This window comes from Theropithecus gelada, chromosome 12 (genome assembly GCF_003255815.1).
Source record: "Theropithecus gelada isolate Dixy chromosome 12, Tgel_1.0, whole genome shotgun sequence".
NCBI classification, from domain to species: Eukaryota; Metazoa; Chordata; class Mammalia; order Primates; family Cercopithecidae; genus Theropithecus; species Theropithecus gelada.
The window spans coordinates 23,434,311-23,447,099 of record NC_037680.1 but is presented as its reverse complement, the minus strand read 5'-3'; the positions used below and the strand labels follow the sequence as shown (position 1 = coordinate 23,447,099).

Genomic DNA, 12,789 nt, shown 5'->3' with positions numbered 1-12,789 from the left:
GTGTGTGTAGTAGCCAGAACCCAAAGGACGCGAAAAATGGAGAAAGGAAGGCAAGAGCCTTGCCAGGAGGGAACCGAGAAGGTCCAGAGGGAGGGATACTAAGAGGCATTGGCAAAGCAGCTGTGGAGGAGTACGGGCTGCACAGCAGGTAGGGGTGCCGGCAAGGGAGCCGGGAACGCACAGGAGCCCTGAGGCTCTAGCAGGCCGGGGAGTGGACTGGGAAATGAGATGCAAGGGTCCGGCTGGAAAACTGCAGGAGGAACCCGAGGTCGACCTAATGAACAGCACAGACCTTCCAGAAGGAAAGAGAAGGTGACTATGCGAGCTTAGAACAGGACTAGTAGGTTGGGGAAAGAGTACGAAAAAGCTGAAGGGGCGGACAGGGTGCTGACGAAATGGGAAAGGGCACGCAGGGAGGTGGGGAGCACAGCGAGGCCGGGGGACAGTGGGCAGGTGCGAGGGGCCTAGCCCGCGGGCCAGGGCGGAGCGACTCGCGCGGGCGGGAGCGGCCGCTGACTCACGGACCTAGCGCCCGCAGAGTCTGGGCGGCGCAGAGAGGCGGAGCCTCGACTGCGCGGGCGGGCCGAGGGGCGGGGCCAGCGCCTGACGCGCCTGGAGGCCGGGGCGGCCGCGGGCCGGGAGGGGCGGCGGCATCCGCGGCGGCCGCGGGGGAGGGGCACGGCGTCAGCGCGTCGCCGGCTGGGCCGCGCCGGTGGCCAGGAGGGAGAGACAAGGAGGAGGAGGAGGAGGAGGTGAGTAGGCTCCGGGCTGGGGAGCCGCGCGGGCCGGCGGGGAGGCGGGGAGCGCGGCCCCTCCCCTCCCCGGCGCCCGCCTCGCGGGGCTGCGCTGCGCGGAGTTCCCAGAGGGGCAGCAGCAGCGGCTGCGGCGCGGGGAGCCGGGGGCGGGGGGTGTGGGGGAGGCGGAGCTGAGAGCCGCGCGCTTCCCGGGCGCACGCGCTGCGCTCCCTGCGCCGCCGTCCGCACCGCGCTCGGAATGGGGCATCTAGGCCGTGGCGTTTTGTTCCTTCTGCAAACTGGTCGTGTTCGAATTGCGTTTTCTTGGTGCCTACACGTCGTGCGTGCTGGTTTTCGCAGCCCGGCGCTCGGCTTCTTCCTCGCGCAGCCTGCAAGGACGGGTGGGGGCACGTCGCCCTCGCGCGGGAGAAGGGAGGCCGGGCGCCCGGGTTGGCCTGAGTTGGCTAGGGTGCTTCGCCGACCACCAGGCTGCCCGGCGCTTGGCCCCTTGCAGTGCGAGCCCCAGGCCTTCCTGAGGGAAACCTTCGCGTCTGGCTTCTGGTCGCCCTCAGTTACCAGACCTCACCAGCGTCCCACTCCCCTCTGCCAGCCGAGTGTGAGGACCCTCACTGTGTCCCCCATCCCGGAATCCCTCGTTTGAGGATTAAGCACATAATTTCCCATTTTCATCGGGATCCAGACAATCCCATTCTGTCCAGGTGGAAAGATTCTCTGAATTTAAGTCTTGGGAATCCAGCAGCGAAATTTAACCTTTAGTCCCGAAGTAGTTTTTTTGCCTTCTCCCGCACATACAACTTTTAGAGTCTGACAACTGCTGCTTTAGGTTATCTTGAGATTCTTAAGTTAATGCCTTGAGGCGGTGTGATGTGAGGTTCAAAGAGAAGGCTTTTACAGCTTTTCCTCCACCTGTATCGCAGTTTGAAATGGAAAACGTGAGTTGATGATGATTTTCCACACGAGATGGATTTCAGTTTGCAGCCCCCGGCTGCCGTGGCTCACCTTGGTTATTTGGTGCCTATTTGGTGCCTACCCCTGAAGTTGATTTTAAAGCTGAACATAGCGGTAAGGTAAAGGAGCTGCTGAAAAAGAAGTTCAGTACAATTCAATAGAGCCATTCTATTGGTTTCTATTAACCTGTTTAACCTTTAGCTTTAACCATGACAGGAGTTTCATGTAGGAACGCACATACCAAGTGAAATATTGAATTTTAATTGGTGCGTTCCAGGTCTGATTTGGATTAGATTCTTCTCGGCTCCCACTCCCTTTTGGTATACATTTTCCTTAGGGTCCTGTACTGTGTTAAATGAAACAGTTTTAGTATTGAGGGTCACGAAACTTTCTTTGACATACTTGAAAACAATGAATAGGTAAAATCTGAAGCATAATACTTGCAATAAGGCAGGAAATAGATTTTTTAACATCACGTTTGCAAAGTTAAGATGGCTTCTTTAGTCTTGATTTGAAAATTGTGTTGACGTTTTAATCTTATGCATCACAGAAGTACAGAATTTTCGATGTGTAAGGGACTTTAGTAGTATAATCCAGTCGCATTATTTTATAGAGAAATTAAGAATCGAAGGCAGTTTCTTGATGAAATTTAGCAGGAGCCGAATAGAACTAGTTGTCTTAATTAACTAAACACTTACCTAGGTAATTCAGACCTCTTCTATTCTTGTACTAAAGTTTGTTTGATTATGGCATCTTAAAAAGCCAAGTAATTAACTAAATTTAATTTTTGTTCTTAATTTATGATTTGGACCTATTAGACTGATAATGCCATAAATTGTTCATAGGAAGTATTTGCATTCTATCAGTTTAAACATTACTTTCCAGTTTTTTCAAATTAGTAATTATCTTGCGCTTCAAGAATCGATTCATATTTTTGATTCGGATAGCCTACGTCACTTCCAGCAGATTGGTATTTTAAGAGTCTTAGAGTTATGGTGTATATAAACCTTGATATCGTCATGTGTCATTTAATGACAGGTATGTTCCGAGAAAAGATACTTGTGGGAGCATCATAGAGTGTACTCACACAAATCTACATGGTATAACCTACTGCACACTTAGGCTATGTGGTATAGTTTATTAGTCCTGGGCTACATCTCTGTTCAGCATGTTACTGTACTGAATACTGTATCTAAACATATCTAAACTTAGAAAAGGTACAGTAAAAATACGGTATTATAATCTTACGGGGCCACAGTTGTATATTCGATGTCTTGTTGACTAAAATGTTATGTGATGCATGACTATCACTTAGGAAGGGAAATCCTATCACATGTAATAATCTAATTCCAGCATGCCCAATCTCACATTTCAAAGTGGGCCTCAAATGCATGAGTCTTGAAGTTCTTGCTGTGGTGAGATGAATTTTTTGCATCCCAGAGCACAGTGTTTAGTGTAGACATTTAGTAAATATTTGTTGGCCTGTGTGCACTTTCCTGGTAGGCGCTTCGTGAGTTCGGCTACGTCCTGCTCATCTGTGTGTACCCATTTTCAAGTGAAGTGGGTACTCTTTAAATGCTTATGATCTTGTTGGGCTTTATCTAATTTCTGAAGGTAGCAGAGTGCCAGGAAGTCCTGAATCATGATATAGTAAACTTGAAATAACTCAGTTCCTTTTTTATGTTGAACCAGATAACTCTGTTAGGTTGAATTCCAATATTGAAAGAGGTAGCAGGTGTCAGATTAGAAAAATTGGGGGAAGAAACTTAACAGTGTGAATTGTGTTCTTAGTCACTCTGATATTGGGAAAGAACATTACTTTAGTAATAGAACACCTTAGGTGAGCTAAAATATAATGTTTCCACGAGAGCAAAGTGTGACAACATGAATTGAGTGACCCTCTTGATTGTTACCATAGGCCACATTTTACAATCTTGGTTTTATTTTATAAGGATGTTTTTCAGCATATAGACCTTTGTAAGGAACATAACTTTCAGAGTTCAGACTACCTTGGCAAATTGTCTCAAATGATATTTTAAACAGTTTTAGGTTGTATTTGATATATTATGCTTCTTGTTGGTGTTACATGAAGAACACTGTGTATTCTTTTTCTTGTATTCTTACCTCTTCTTCTTCTTCTTTTTTTTTTTTTTTTATGTCAGAATAGCATGTTTTTTAATTTTAGTTTTTTTTGAGGCAGAGTCTCACTCTGTCACCCAGGCTGGATTGCAGTGGTGTGATTGCAGCTCACTGCAGCCTCCGCCTCCCTGGTTCAAGTGGTCTCCTGCCTCAGCCTCCTGAGTAGCTGGGATTGCAGGAATGCACCACCACACCTGGGTAATATTTTTTGTATTTTAGTAGTGATGGAGTTCCACCATGTTGGCCAAGCTGGTCTCGATCTCCCGCCTTGGCTTCCCAAAGTGCTGGGATTACAGATGTGAGCCACTGTGCCCTGCCTGGTTATTTTTTTAAAAAAACTGAGGAAAATTTTCAAGCATTTCTCTTGGAAAGTACAAACCAACACTCCATTCTTTAAGTTGCCAGGGTAAAATTTGGGCTGAGGAGATGCAGAGCCAATTCCATAGGATGATTCCTAGTTGAACATGTAGAGTCATAGAGGTAATAGCCTTCCTTCATAGGGATGTCTTTGAACTGCTTTCATTTTTTTTTTTCTACTAGTATTATTACTGAAAGCAGTTGTACGGTAGAGTAGGATGGTATTTAACTTATAGGAAGCAAATCAGCTCACATCTATTGTTGCTGGTTCTGATGTCAGTCCTAGTCTGCCTGGCCTACTCACTGCCAGACCAGTTTCTTCTATTCAGACCGAAGATATTTTAAGACCTCTGTCACCTACAGGAAGGATCAGGAATTATTCTGGTGCCCTGAGCATCCATTGCTCACAGAGTATGCTGTCTCACCATATCCTTGGGAAGTACTCAGTTTGCCTGCAAGATTTTCATTTTTTTTTTTTTTTTTTTTTTGAGACGGAGTCTCGCTCTGTGGCCCAGGCTGGAGTGCAGTGGCTGGATCTCAGCTCACTGCAAGCTCCGCCTCCCGGGTTCACGCCATTCTCCAGCCTCAGCCTCTCGAGTAGCTGGGACTACAGGCGCCCGCCACCTCGCCCGGCTAGTTTTTTGTATTTCTTAATAGAGACGGGGTTTCACCGTGTTAGCCAGGATGGTCTCGATCTCCTGACCTCGTGATCCGCCCGTCTCGGCCTCCCAAAGTGCTGGGATTACAGGCGTGAGCCACCGCGCCCGGCCAAGATTTTCATTTTTAAAGCACTTTTCTCATACGGAGTTTTGAAATAATGACAAACACCTTAACTAAGTGTGTGTGAGGTATCTAGAATATTTCAGAATAGTTGTAGATGGAGTTAGGATATAGAATCAGACAATTAGTAAGAATATCTAGTGCTTTTTCCCTATGCTCTGTAGGATCACACAAGTCATTTAAACAGATGATAATTTTTTTTGAGTATTTAAAAAATAACCACAGCCGCCGTGGTGTCTCACGCCTGTAATCCCAGCACTTTGGGAGGCCAAGGCTGGTGGATCACCTGAGGTCAGGAGTTCGAGACCAGCCTGGCCAACATGGTGAAACCCTATCTCTACTAAAATACAAAAATTAACCTGGCATGGTGGCACGTGCGTGTATTCCCAGTTACTCAGAGGCTGAGGCAGGAGAACCGCTTGAACCTGGGTGGCAGAGGCTGCGGTGAGCTGAAATCATACCACTGCATGCCAGACTGGGTGACAGAGCGGGACTCCATCTCCAAAAAATAAATAAATAAATAAATAACCAGAGAAGCAATTCCACACATAACCAGAGAAGCAATTCCACAGTCTTTAGTAAGTGATAAATAGTCCATAGAATTTATATTTCTTGGGTGGTTTCTTTTTGTATTCCAGGTCCTTTGTGGAACTGGAACCTTGTCTTAAGCCTGTTTAGTCACCCTAACAGCTTGATCTCCTCTCCTTGCTATCTCCGCTACCCTTAGGGAGCCAGGATCTATTCTTATCCATAGGTAGGTGGTTGGGGTCTTGCAGAGCCAAGATCCTGTGATGCTGTTTTCTGGACTCACACTCACCAGACTGACCCTTTAGATACTGAGATCTAGACTCCGTGGCTGTTATAATTTGAACCTTTTTGAGGGTCAACTTTTCATTTGCATCAGGGACTCTAGGACACCCTGGATTCATCCAGTCATGAGTTAGAATGCCTTTCCTGACTAGCCAGCAGTTGGATTCTTTGCTTTCTTAGTGGAGACACTTAAGGGTGTCTCCCATAAATCAGTGATTTTTATGCAGTTTCAATGGTAGCTCGTTATTTTCAAGTGTTTAATTTCCTGCCTTTTTCTTCTCTTAGTTTTGAACTTTCATTTGATCAGGTATTGGGGTTCTCAGGACCCCGTGTTTGGGTTCTATTTGCTGGAGTGACAGAACTCAGGGAAACACATTTACTTGTTTATTATAATGGATATTGCAAAGGCTAAGATGAAGAGACGTGTGGGGCAGGGTATGGGGAAGGGGCACAGAGCTTCCATGTGATTTCTGAGTGCACAGCTCTTTGTTCAGTTATCTGGAATCTCTCTGAACCCAGTTCTTTTGGGTTTTTGTGGAGGCCTTATGACAGCATTCCTTCCTCCAGGGTGTAGAATGGGATATTCTGTGGGTTGGGGGCGAGGCTTGGGAAAAGCATTAAGAGTCCTGTCTTGGGGCAGGAGAAGGTCAGAGGCTGTCCCCTGAGGCCTAATACACCCAACATTGTAGCAAAAGACTGGATCAAGGGCTGTGGTAGTTATGAGCCAGGAACCATGCATGGAATCTTCCTCTCTATTTCTCTCATCTTTCTCTCTCTGTGTGGTATATATAAAACATCATAGGTATCTATTACACATTCCTCGACATGGTCATTATTTGTCTTTACATCTAGACCATGTGTACCCCCGGGTTGGAACTGAATCTGTCCAGTTCCTGGAGGTGTCCTTAGCACTCAGTACAGTGTCTGGCACATAGCAGGTGATAAATATAGATTAGATATAAATTTCTCCCAACAATAAGTTCTGTTATCAGTGTGAGAAGCCAGTGTTCATATAGAAGTTTAAAATTAATTCAGGAAACTTAGATGTTTCATTGCCATCATTAGTACTAGAGAGTCTGTGTATTTTAAATTATAGGCATATCCATGTAGAAAATGGCATCAGTCACCTGATAGGATATTTAATTAAGAAGAAAAGGTATATAATTTTCACTGTGTTGTCTTGTAAGGCATTGGAGATTTCAGTTTTTCGTGAATTTGATTAATATGTATATATTATCTTATATTTCTTACAATTAGTTTTATTATGAAGAAGTGAGTTTAATGGCCCTATTTTTGTTCATTAGTAATTATATACTAAAGCGTAAATTCTCATTAAAAGGCCCTTAAATGCCTACTCATAAAAAAGAGAGACCTCTTTGATTTTGTTCTCTATACGATCCCAGTTATTGTATTGAGGCAAGTCATCAAACTCTTTAGTGGTCTAAACCTTTAATTTGGTTTCAGAACAGTAGTCATGTATTGAACACCCAAATTACCAAGTCTTTAACAAGTAATGCAAACACTCCGTATTAAAAACATAATGACCACAACTTTTTTTGTAAAATTTCTTATGCTAATTTTTTAAAGAGGACTTTTGAATTAAATTTCTCGTGAAGGCCAAAATCTTACACTTTTAATGGTGGGAGAGTGTGTGTATATGTGTAGAGGCGAGGGGGTGGTAATTTTTGTAGTGGTATTTTTAAGTGGACAGTTTACTAATTATGTTGAGGTAAACGCTTTACAACTCTAAAAGAAAAACTTCAATTATCTGAATGAAATGAGGTACATGAAATTAATTCAGATAAGTGGGAGAATCTTTGGTGTAAATGATGCATGTCAAGGGACGTGTCCTCAATCTTGATTTTTTTTTTTCTTTTTTCTTTTTCTTTGTATCTGTCAGCTGCTTACGAGATTGTGATTCTTTTAGGTCATGTTAGGAATCATTGATGGGGGAGGTAAAGTTACTCTGTAGTTTTGTTTTTTCTTTGCTACATAGGAATCCAGAGTGTGGTATTCTGTGACGAGTATAATTGCTCATCTCTCCCCTGTACTGCCTGCTGTTTTAGGTGGTACACCACAGCCTTCCATTTTGTCACCTTCCTGTCAAACGTGTGTGGGGACTCCTTAAGAATACAACTTGGTTGAAATTAAAGCCACACTCCTTTGTCCAATCTCAGGATGTTTATAATTCCTAAAAGTTGAGTTACAGCAGGTTATAAGAGCAAATTGAGGCAGATGAACCGTGATTCCTTCTCTGTCCTCCTTTGAGTTTAAATATTAAGCAGCTATTTTGCAGTGTAGGCCCTTAAAATAGAAACAAAGGGTTGGGGCATGATGCCTAGCCTTTATAGATCCTAATTTGAAATGAAAATTTTATGGATCGATTAGAGTTTTAGGAAAATGATTATCTGCTGCAAATTACTAAGGTTTGCAGCATTCCTGGGCTCTTGGCATCTGAAAGCTATTGTGTAATCCGTTGAAAGCCTGTGTAGGTGTGATGACATTGTCTTCTAGGCTTTTTTTGTTTTGTGTTTTTTTAAATGGAAGCAAGCTTGTCTCAGCCACAGAGATGTGTACTGACACCTTATAAGTGAATTTACTTTTTTCTGTATTCAGAACACCTGAAAACATGGCTCTTTATTTTCAGTGTGCACCAGCTTCCTTTTCACCTCTTGGTCTTTAAGATACAAGATGATTCATATCTTGATTACCTTGGGTAGGTGGGTATGATACCAGCAAGCTCTGTATCCGGACCTTGTGAGCAATTCCTAGGTCATTGCCTGAGACCTTCTTAAATATATGCAGGCAATGTGACTGCAGATTTTGGGTTTCACAGTCAGTCTAGATTGATTTTGACTCTGGGGCCATTTATGAGCAGCAAGCCTTTGCGGGGAGTTAGTAACTGCTCCAAGTTTCAGTTTTCTCATATCCCGTGGGGTGATTAGTCTTTTTTAGTGTTATTATTATTATTATTATTGTAACTTAGTTGTATTAATCTGTTGTCGTATTCAAATAGTGTGAATTAATGAACTATCTAGAGCATATCATTTTGAAAGAAAGTAGGTTTTGTACTATTTAAAGACAGAGGTAATCAAATTAGTAAAAATCTTTCCAAATAGAAGTCTTTCTCAATAGACTTTAAAACTATATAAGACTCTTGTAGTTATCAGTTTATTTATATACAAATAATACACTCCTGTGTGGTATAGCAAGACAGAGTATGTATTGTACTCTGCAGTCAGACAGACTTGTATGTGGATGATTCATCACTTGGGTAACCTTGGGCAGGATACTTTACGTATTTGATTCAAAGTTTTAGTCTGTAAAACTAGTAATGAAGATTTAAAGAATAGATATGTAAAGAACAATAAAGGAGGCCGGGTGCAGTGGCTCATGCCTCTAATCCCAGCACTTTGGGAGGCTGAGGTGGGCGGATCACCTGAGGTCAGGAGTTCGAGACCAGCCTGACTAATATGGTGAAACCCCATCTCTAATAAAAATACAAAAAAAAAATAGCCGAGTCTAGTGGTGGGCACCTGTAATCCCAGCTACTTGAGAGGCTGAGGCAGGAGAATCACTTGACCCCAGGAAGTAGAGGTTGCAGTGAGCCAAGATCATGCCATTGCACTCCAACCTGGGCAACAGAGCGAGACTCTGTCTCAAAAAAAAAAAAAAAAAAAAAGAAAAAAAGAACAATAAAAGGTAATAAGGACAATAAAAAGGTGGTTGTGAAGACTTAAGAGGAAGGTATGCAAAATACTTGATTATGCCTGAGTCCAATAAATACTGCTGGTTGCTGTTGTGACCTTGGACAAGTAACTTCACCTTTCTTCATCACAGGTTTCCTTATCTGTAGCATAAGTATACAACTAACTAATAGGTTTAGTATGAGGATTAAATGAGATAATACATGTAAGTGCTGACCAAATATTAATTACTATTGTTGTTTATATTTATATAAACAAATTAGACCAATTTTGATTTCAAGAATTTATACACATATATAGTATATTTATCATATGGGGGATATTCACTGTGGATTTGGGGATGGTGACTTATTCATAACTTTCAGTGTTTCCTTGAGATGACAGTTCACAAATCGTGGTGTACAAATCCCCAGGGATCACTGAGAGCCTTTCAGGAATGTCCATGAGGTAAAAACCATTATCATAGTAACACTAACTTTTTGACTTTTCTACTGCTTTGACATTTGCCCTGCTGGTATAAAAGCAATGATCGAAGAAACTAAGCATTCTAGAAATTAAATGGCAGTAAGACCCAACTGTGGTAGTAATCGTAGTATTCTTCACGGCTGTGCATTCACAGAAAAGAGAAAAAGCCACTTTCGCTTAAGAATGTCCTTGATGAAGTGATAACAATTGCTGATTTATTAAATTTTGACCCTTAAGCATACTTTATTTTAATATTTGGTGTGATGAGATAGGAAATGTGCAAAAAGCATTTCTGCTGCATATCCAGAGTACACTGCCTGTCTAGAGGAAAAATACATATGTCATTTTTCTTTTTGAGTTGCTAGTGAAACTAGCCAAATTTTGCATGAAACATCATTTTTACTTGAAAGAATGAATACCAGACAAACTGTGATTATTCAGACTTAGAAATTTGGCAGTCATTTTCTTGAAAATGAACAAAGTGAGCCTGTCACTTCAAGGAAAACAACTGACAGTATTGTTGCCAATGATAAAATTCAAACTTTCAAGTGAAAATTAAAATTTTAGAAAACCTGTGTTACCTGCTGTGCTACTCTCAGCTTCCCAGTACTTAAAAGATTTTCCTGATGAGATGGGTGGTGATTTTAATGAATGTTGAGTTTTTGCTGTTGTATGACGAATTGTGTCAAGATTTGTAATATCTATATAACTCCATGAACCAATATTTTCAAAGTGACCAGTGTTACAAAATTATGGGTGAAAGATCTTTTCAAAAAACAAGTAACAGAATACAAAGAGGTCGTATGTATGAGATTCCATATTTTGACTAACCCTTAAGAAACTCTTACTTGTCAAGTTTTGGTGTAGTATCAAAAAAGAACATCCACAGTTATCTGAATGGGCTATTAATACGTATACTTCCTTTTCTCTCACTACATATTTGTGTGAGGCCATTTTTTTTTCATGTAGCTCAATCAAAACAACATAGCACAACAGATTGAATGTAGACACCAACATGAGAATCCAGCTGTTTTCTATTAAGCTAGGCATGAAAAAAATTTGCAAAGCTTTTATAACAACATAATTTTTTGCACAAAGCTTTTTTCTGTTTTGAAAACATTGTGTTTTCCTAAAATGTATTGTCTCATTACATATGTTATCTTATTAAGTTTTTAAAATAAATTGATAAATACACTTTTTCTCATTTAATTTCTAATACGGTGAATGTTGATAATTATAAGCCACATAAACAGAAGCTCTTGGGAATACTCAGTAATTTTTAAGAACACGAAGTGGTCCTGACTAAAGAGATTGAAAACTGTTTCTTTAAGGAAAGAAGGCCAGGTTCATCAAATGAACACAGTTCTAAAGTTTTAATTGTTTGAATATTCCTTTGGAATATGGAGTTAACATGTCTGTAGTTTCTTTTTCTGATTATATCAGTGGACTACTGTGCCATTTTCCAAATATTCAGAGGGTAAGAAGGTTTTTGTTTTTAAAATGGATGCTACCTGCATGGTTGCCATACCAAATTGAGATATGGTTAATGGTCATTCTTTGTCAGCCTGTTCACAGTTGATACCACTCTGTTGGTTGTGAGATATACCTGTGGTTTCAGAGCTGTTCACCATGGCCAATGACTTCAGGATAGTAGTGACTCTAACTTTGCAGGACAGGCAGGAGGATTGCTTAAGCCCCGGAATTTCGAGTCCAGCCTGGTCAACATAGCCAGACCCCATCTCTACAAAAAATTAAAAAAAAAAAAAAAAATTAGCCCAGTGTGGTGATGCACACCGTAGTCCCAGCTACTCGGGAGGTTGAAGTGGGAGGATTTCTTGAGCCCAGGAATTTGAGGCTGCAGTGAGCTATGATTGTGCTGCTGCATTCAGCCTGGGTGACAGAGTCAGACTGTCTGTTAAACAAACAGACAAACAAACAAACAAGAAACCAGTTTTCTTTGAAGTCCATATACTAGGCTAATCCGTCCTGACATTTTTTTAAGCTATTTTCTAGTAACGTCAATCTACAATTTATGAGTGAATTAACTATCTGCAGCAATGTAATATGAATTACAGATGGGTTCTGTAGTGCCATTAATAGTATGAGCGTTTCAGCCTCATTATGGACTAATTAACCTCTTTTTGTGTGGAATTATACTTTTGACTTCTAGAAATCTAGCTAAACACATTTCTCCGTTGCAGTCCAGCAGTGACAGGAAACTCTTCTTTTTCCCTCACAACAGAAACGGCGTTGTTAAAGCTTTAGTGATAGCAAGAGAGGCATTTTGAAGAAATGCTCAAGAGACACAGATATCTTGGGCATCCCACGTGGTGGTGGGTGATAGGTAACGCTTTCAGATGAAGCAAGTATGGAAACTTTGGGCCAAGTAGCAATGGTGGAGGGAAAAAATGGATATTCTGGATACTACTTGGTTGGGGGGGTTGATATATTCTCTTTTGGAGCAGATGCTAAAACGTAAGAGATGTTTTAAGTTGGGTGTTGCTAATTTGGGAAATCCATCTATATAGATAAAATTTTCTTGGGCTCTTGTTATGTGAACTGAACTCAAATAACAAAAAGACAGGCCAGTTGGTAACGTTGAAGAAGTCTTTGGCCAGAAGTTTCAATGTAAAAGGAGAGTGATGAACTTCAGGGGCAGTCGTGACCAGGAGGAACAGTGGAAGCCAAGAGGAATGTTGGAATATGCAGACTGTTCACAGGGCCCCAAAACAAATCCACCGTTCAGGAAGGCTGTTAGAGCAGGGACAGAACTGATGATCAGCTGGCATAGTTCAAAGAATGCTGTGACTCAGCCCCTTGCCCACATG

At 41.8% G+C, this 12,789-nt stretch overlaps 1 protein-coding gene across 1 annotated transcript in view; it reads left to right on the top strand.

The window, feature by feature from the left end:
• Positions 1 to 656: 656 nt before the first annotated feature.
• Positions 657 to 12,789, top strand: part of GTDC1 (glycosyltransferase like domain containing 1) — a 383,166-nt gene continuing 371,033 nt past the window's right edge. The window contains exon 1 of the mRNA XM_025405484.1: positions 657 to 752. The gene's annotated coding sequence lies outside the window, so the exon portion shown is untranslated. The remainder of the gene's footprint in view (positions 753 to 12,789) is intronic.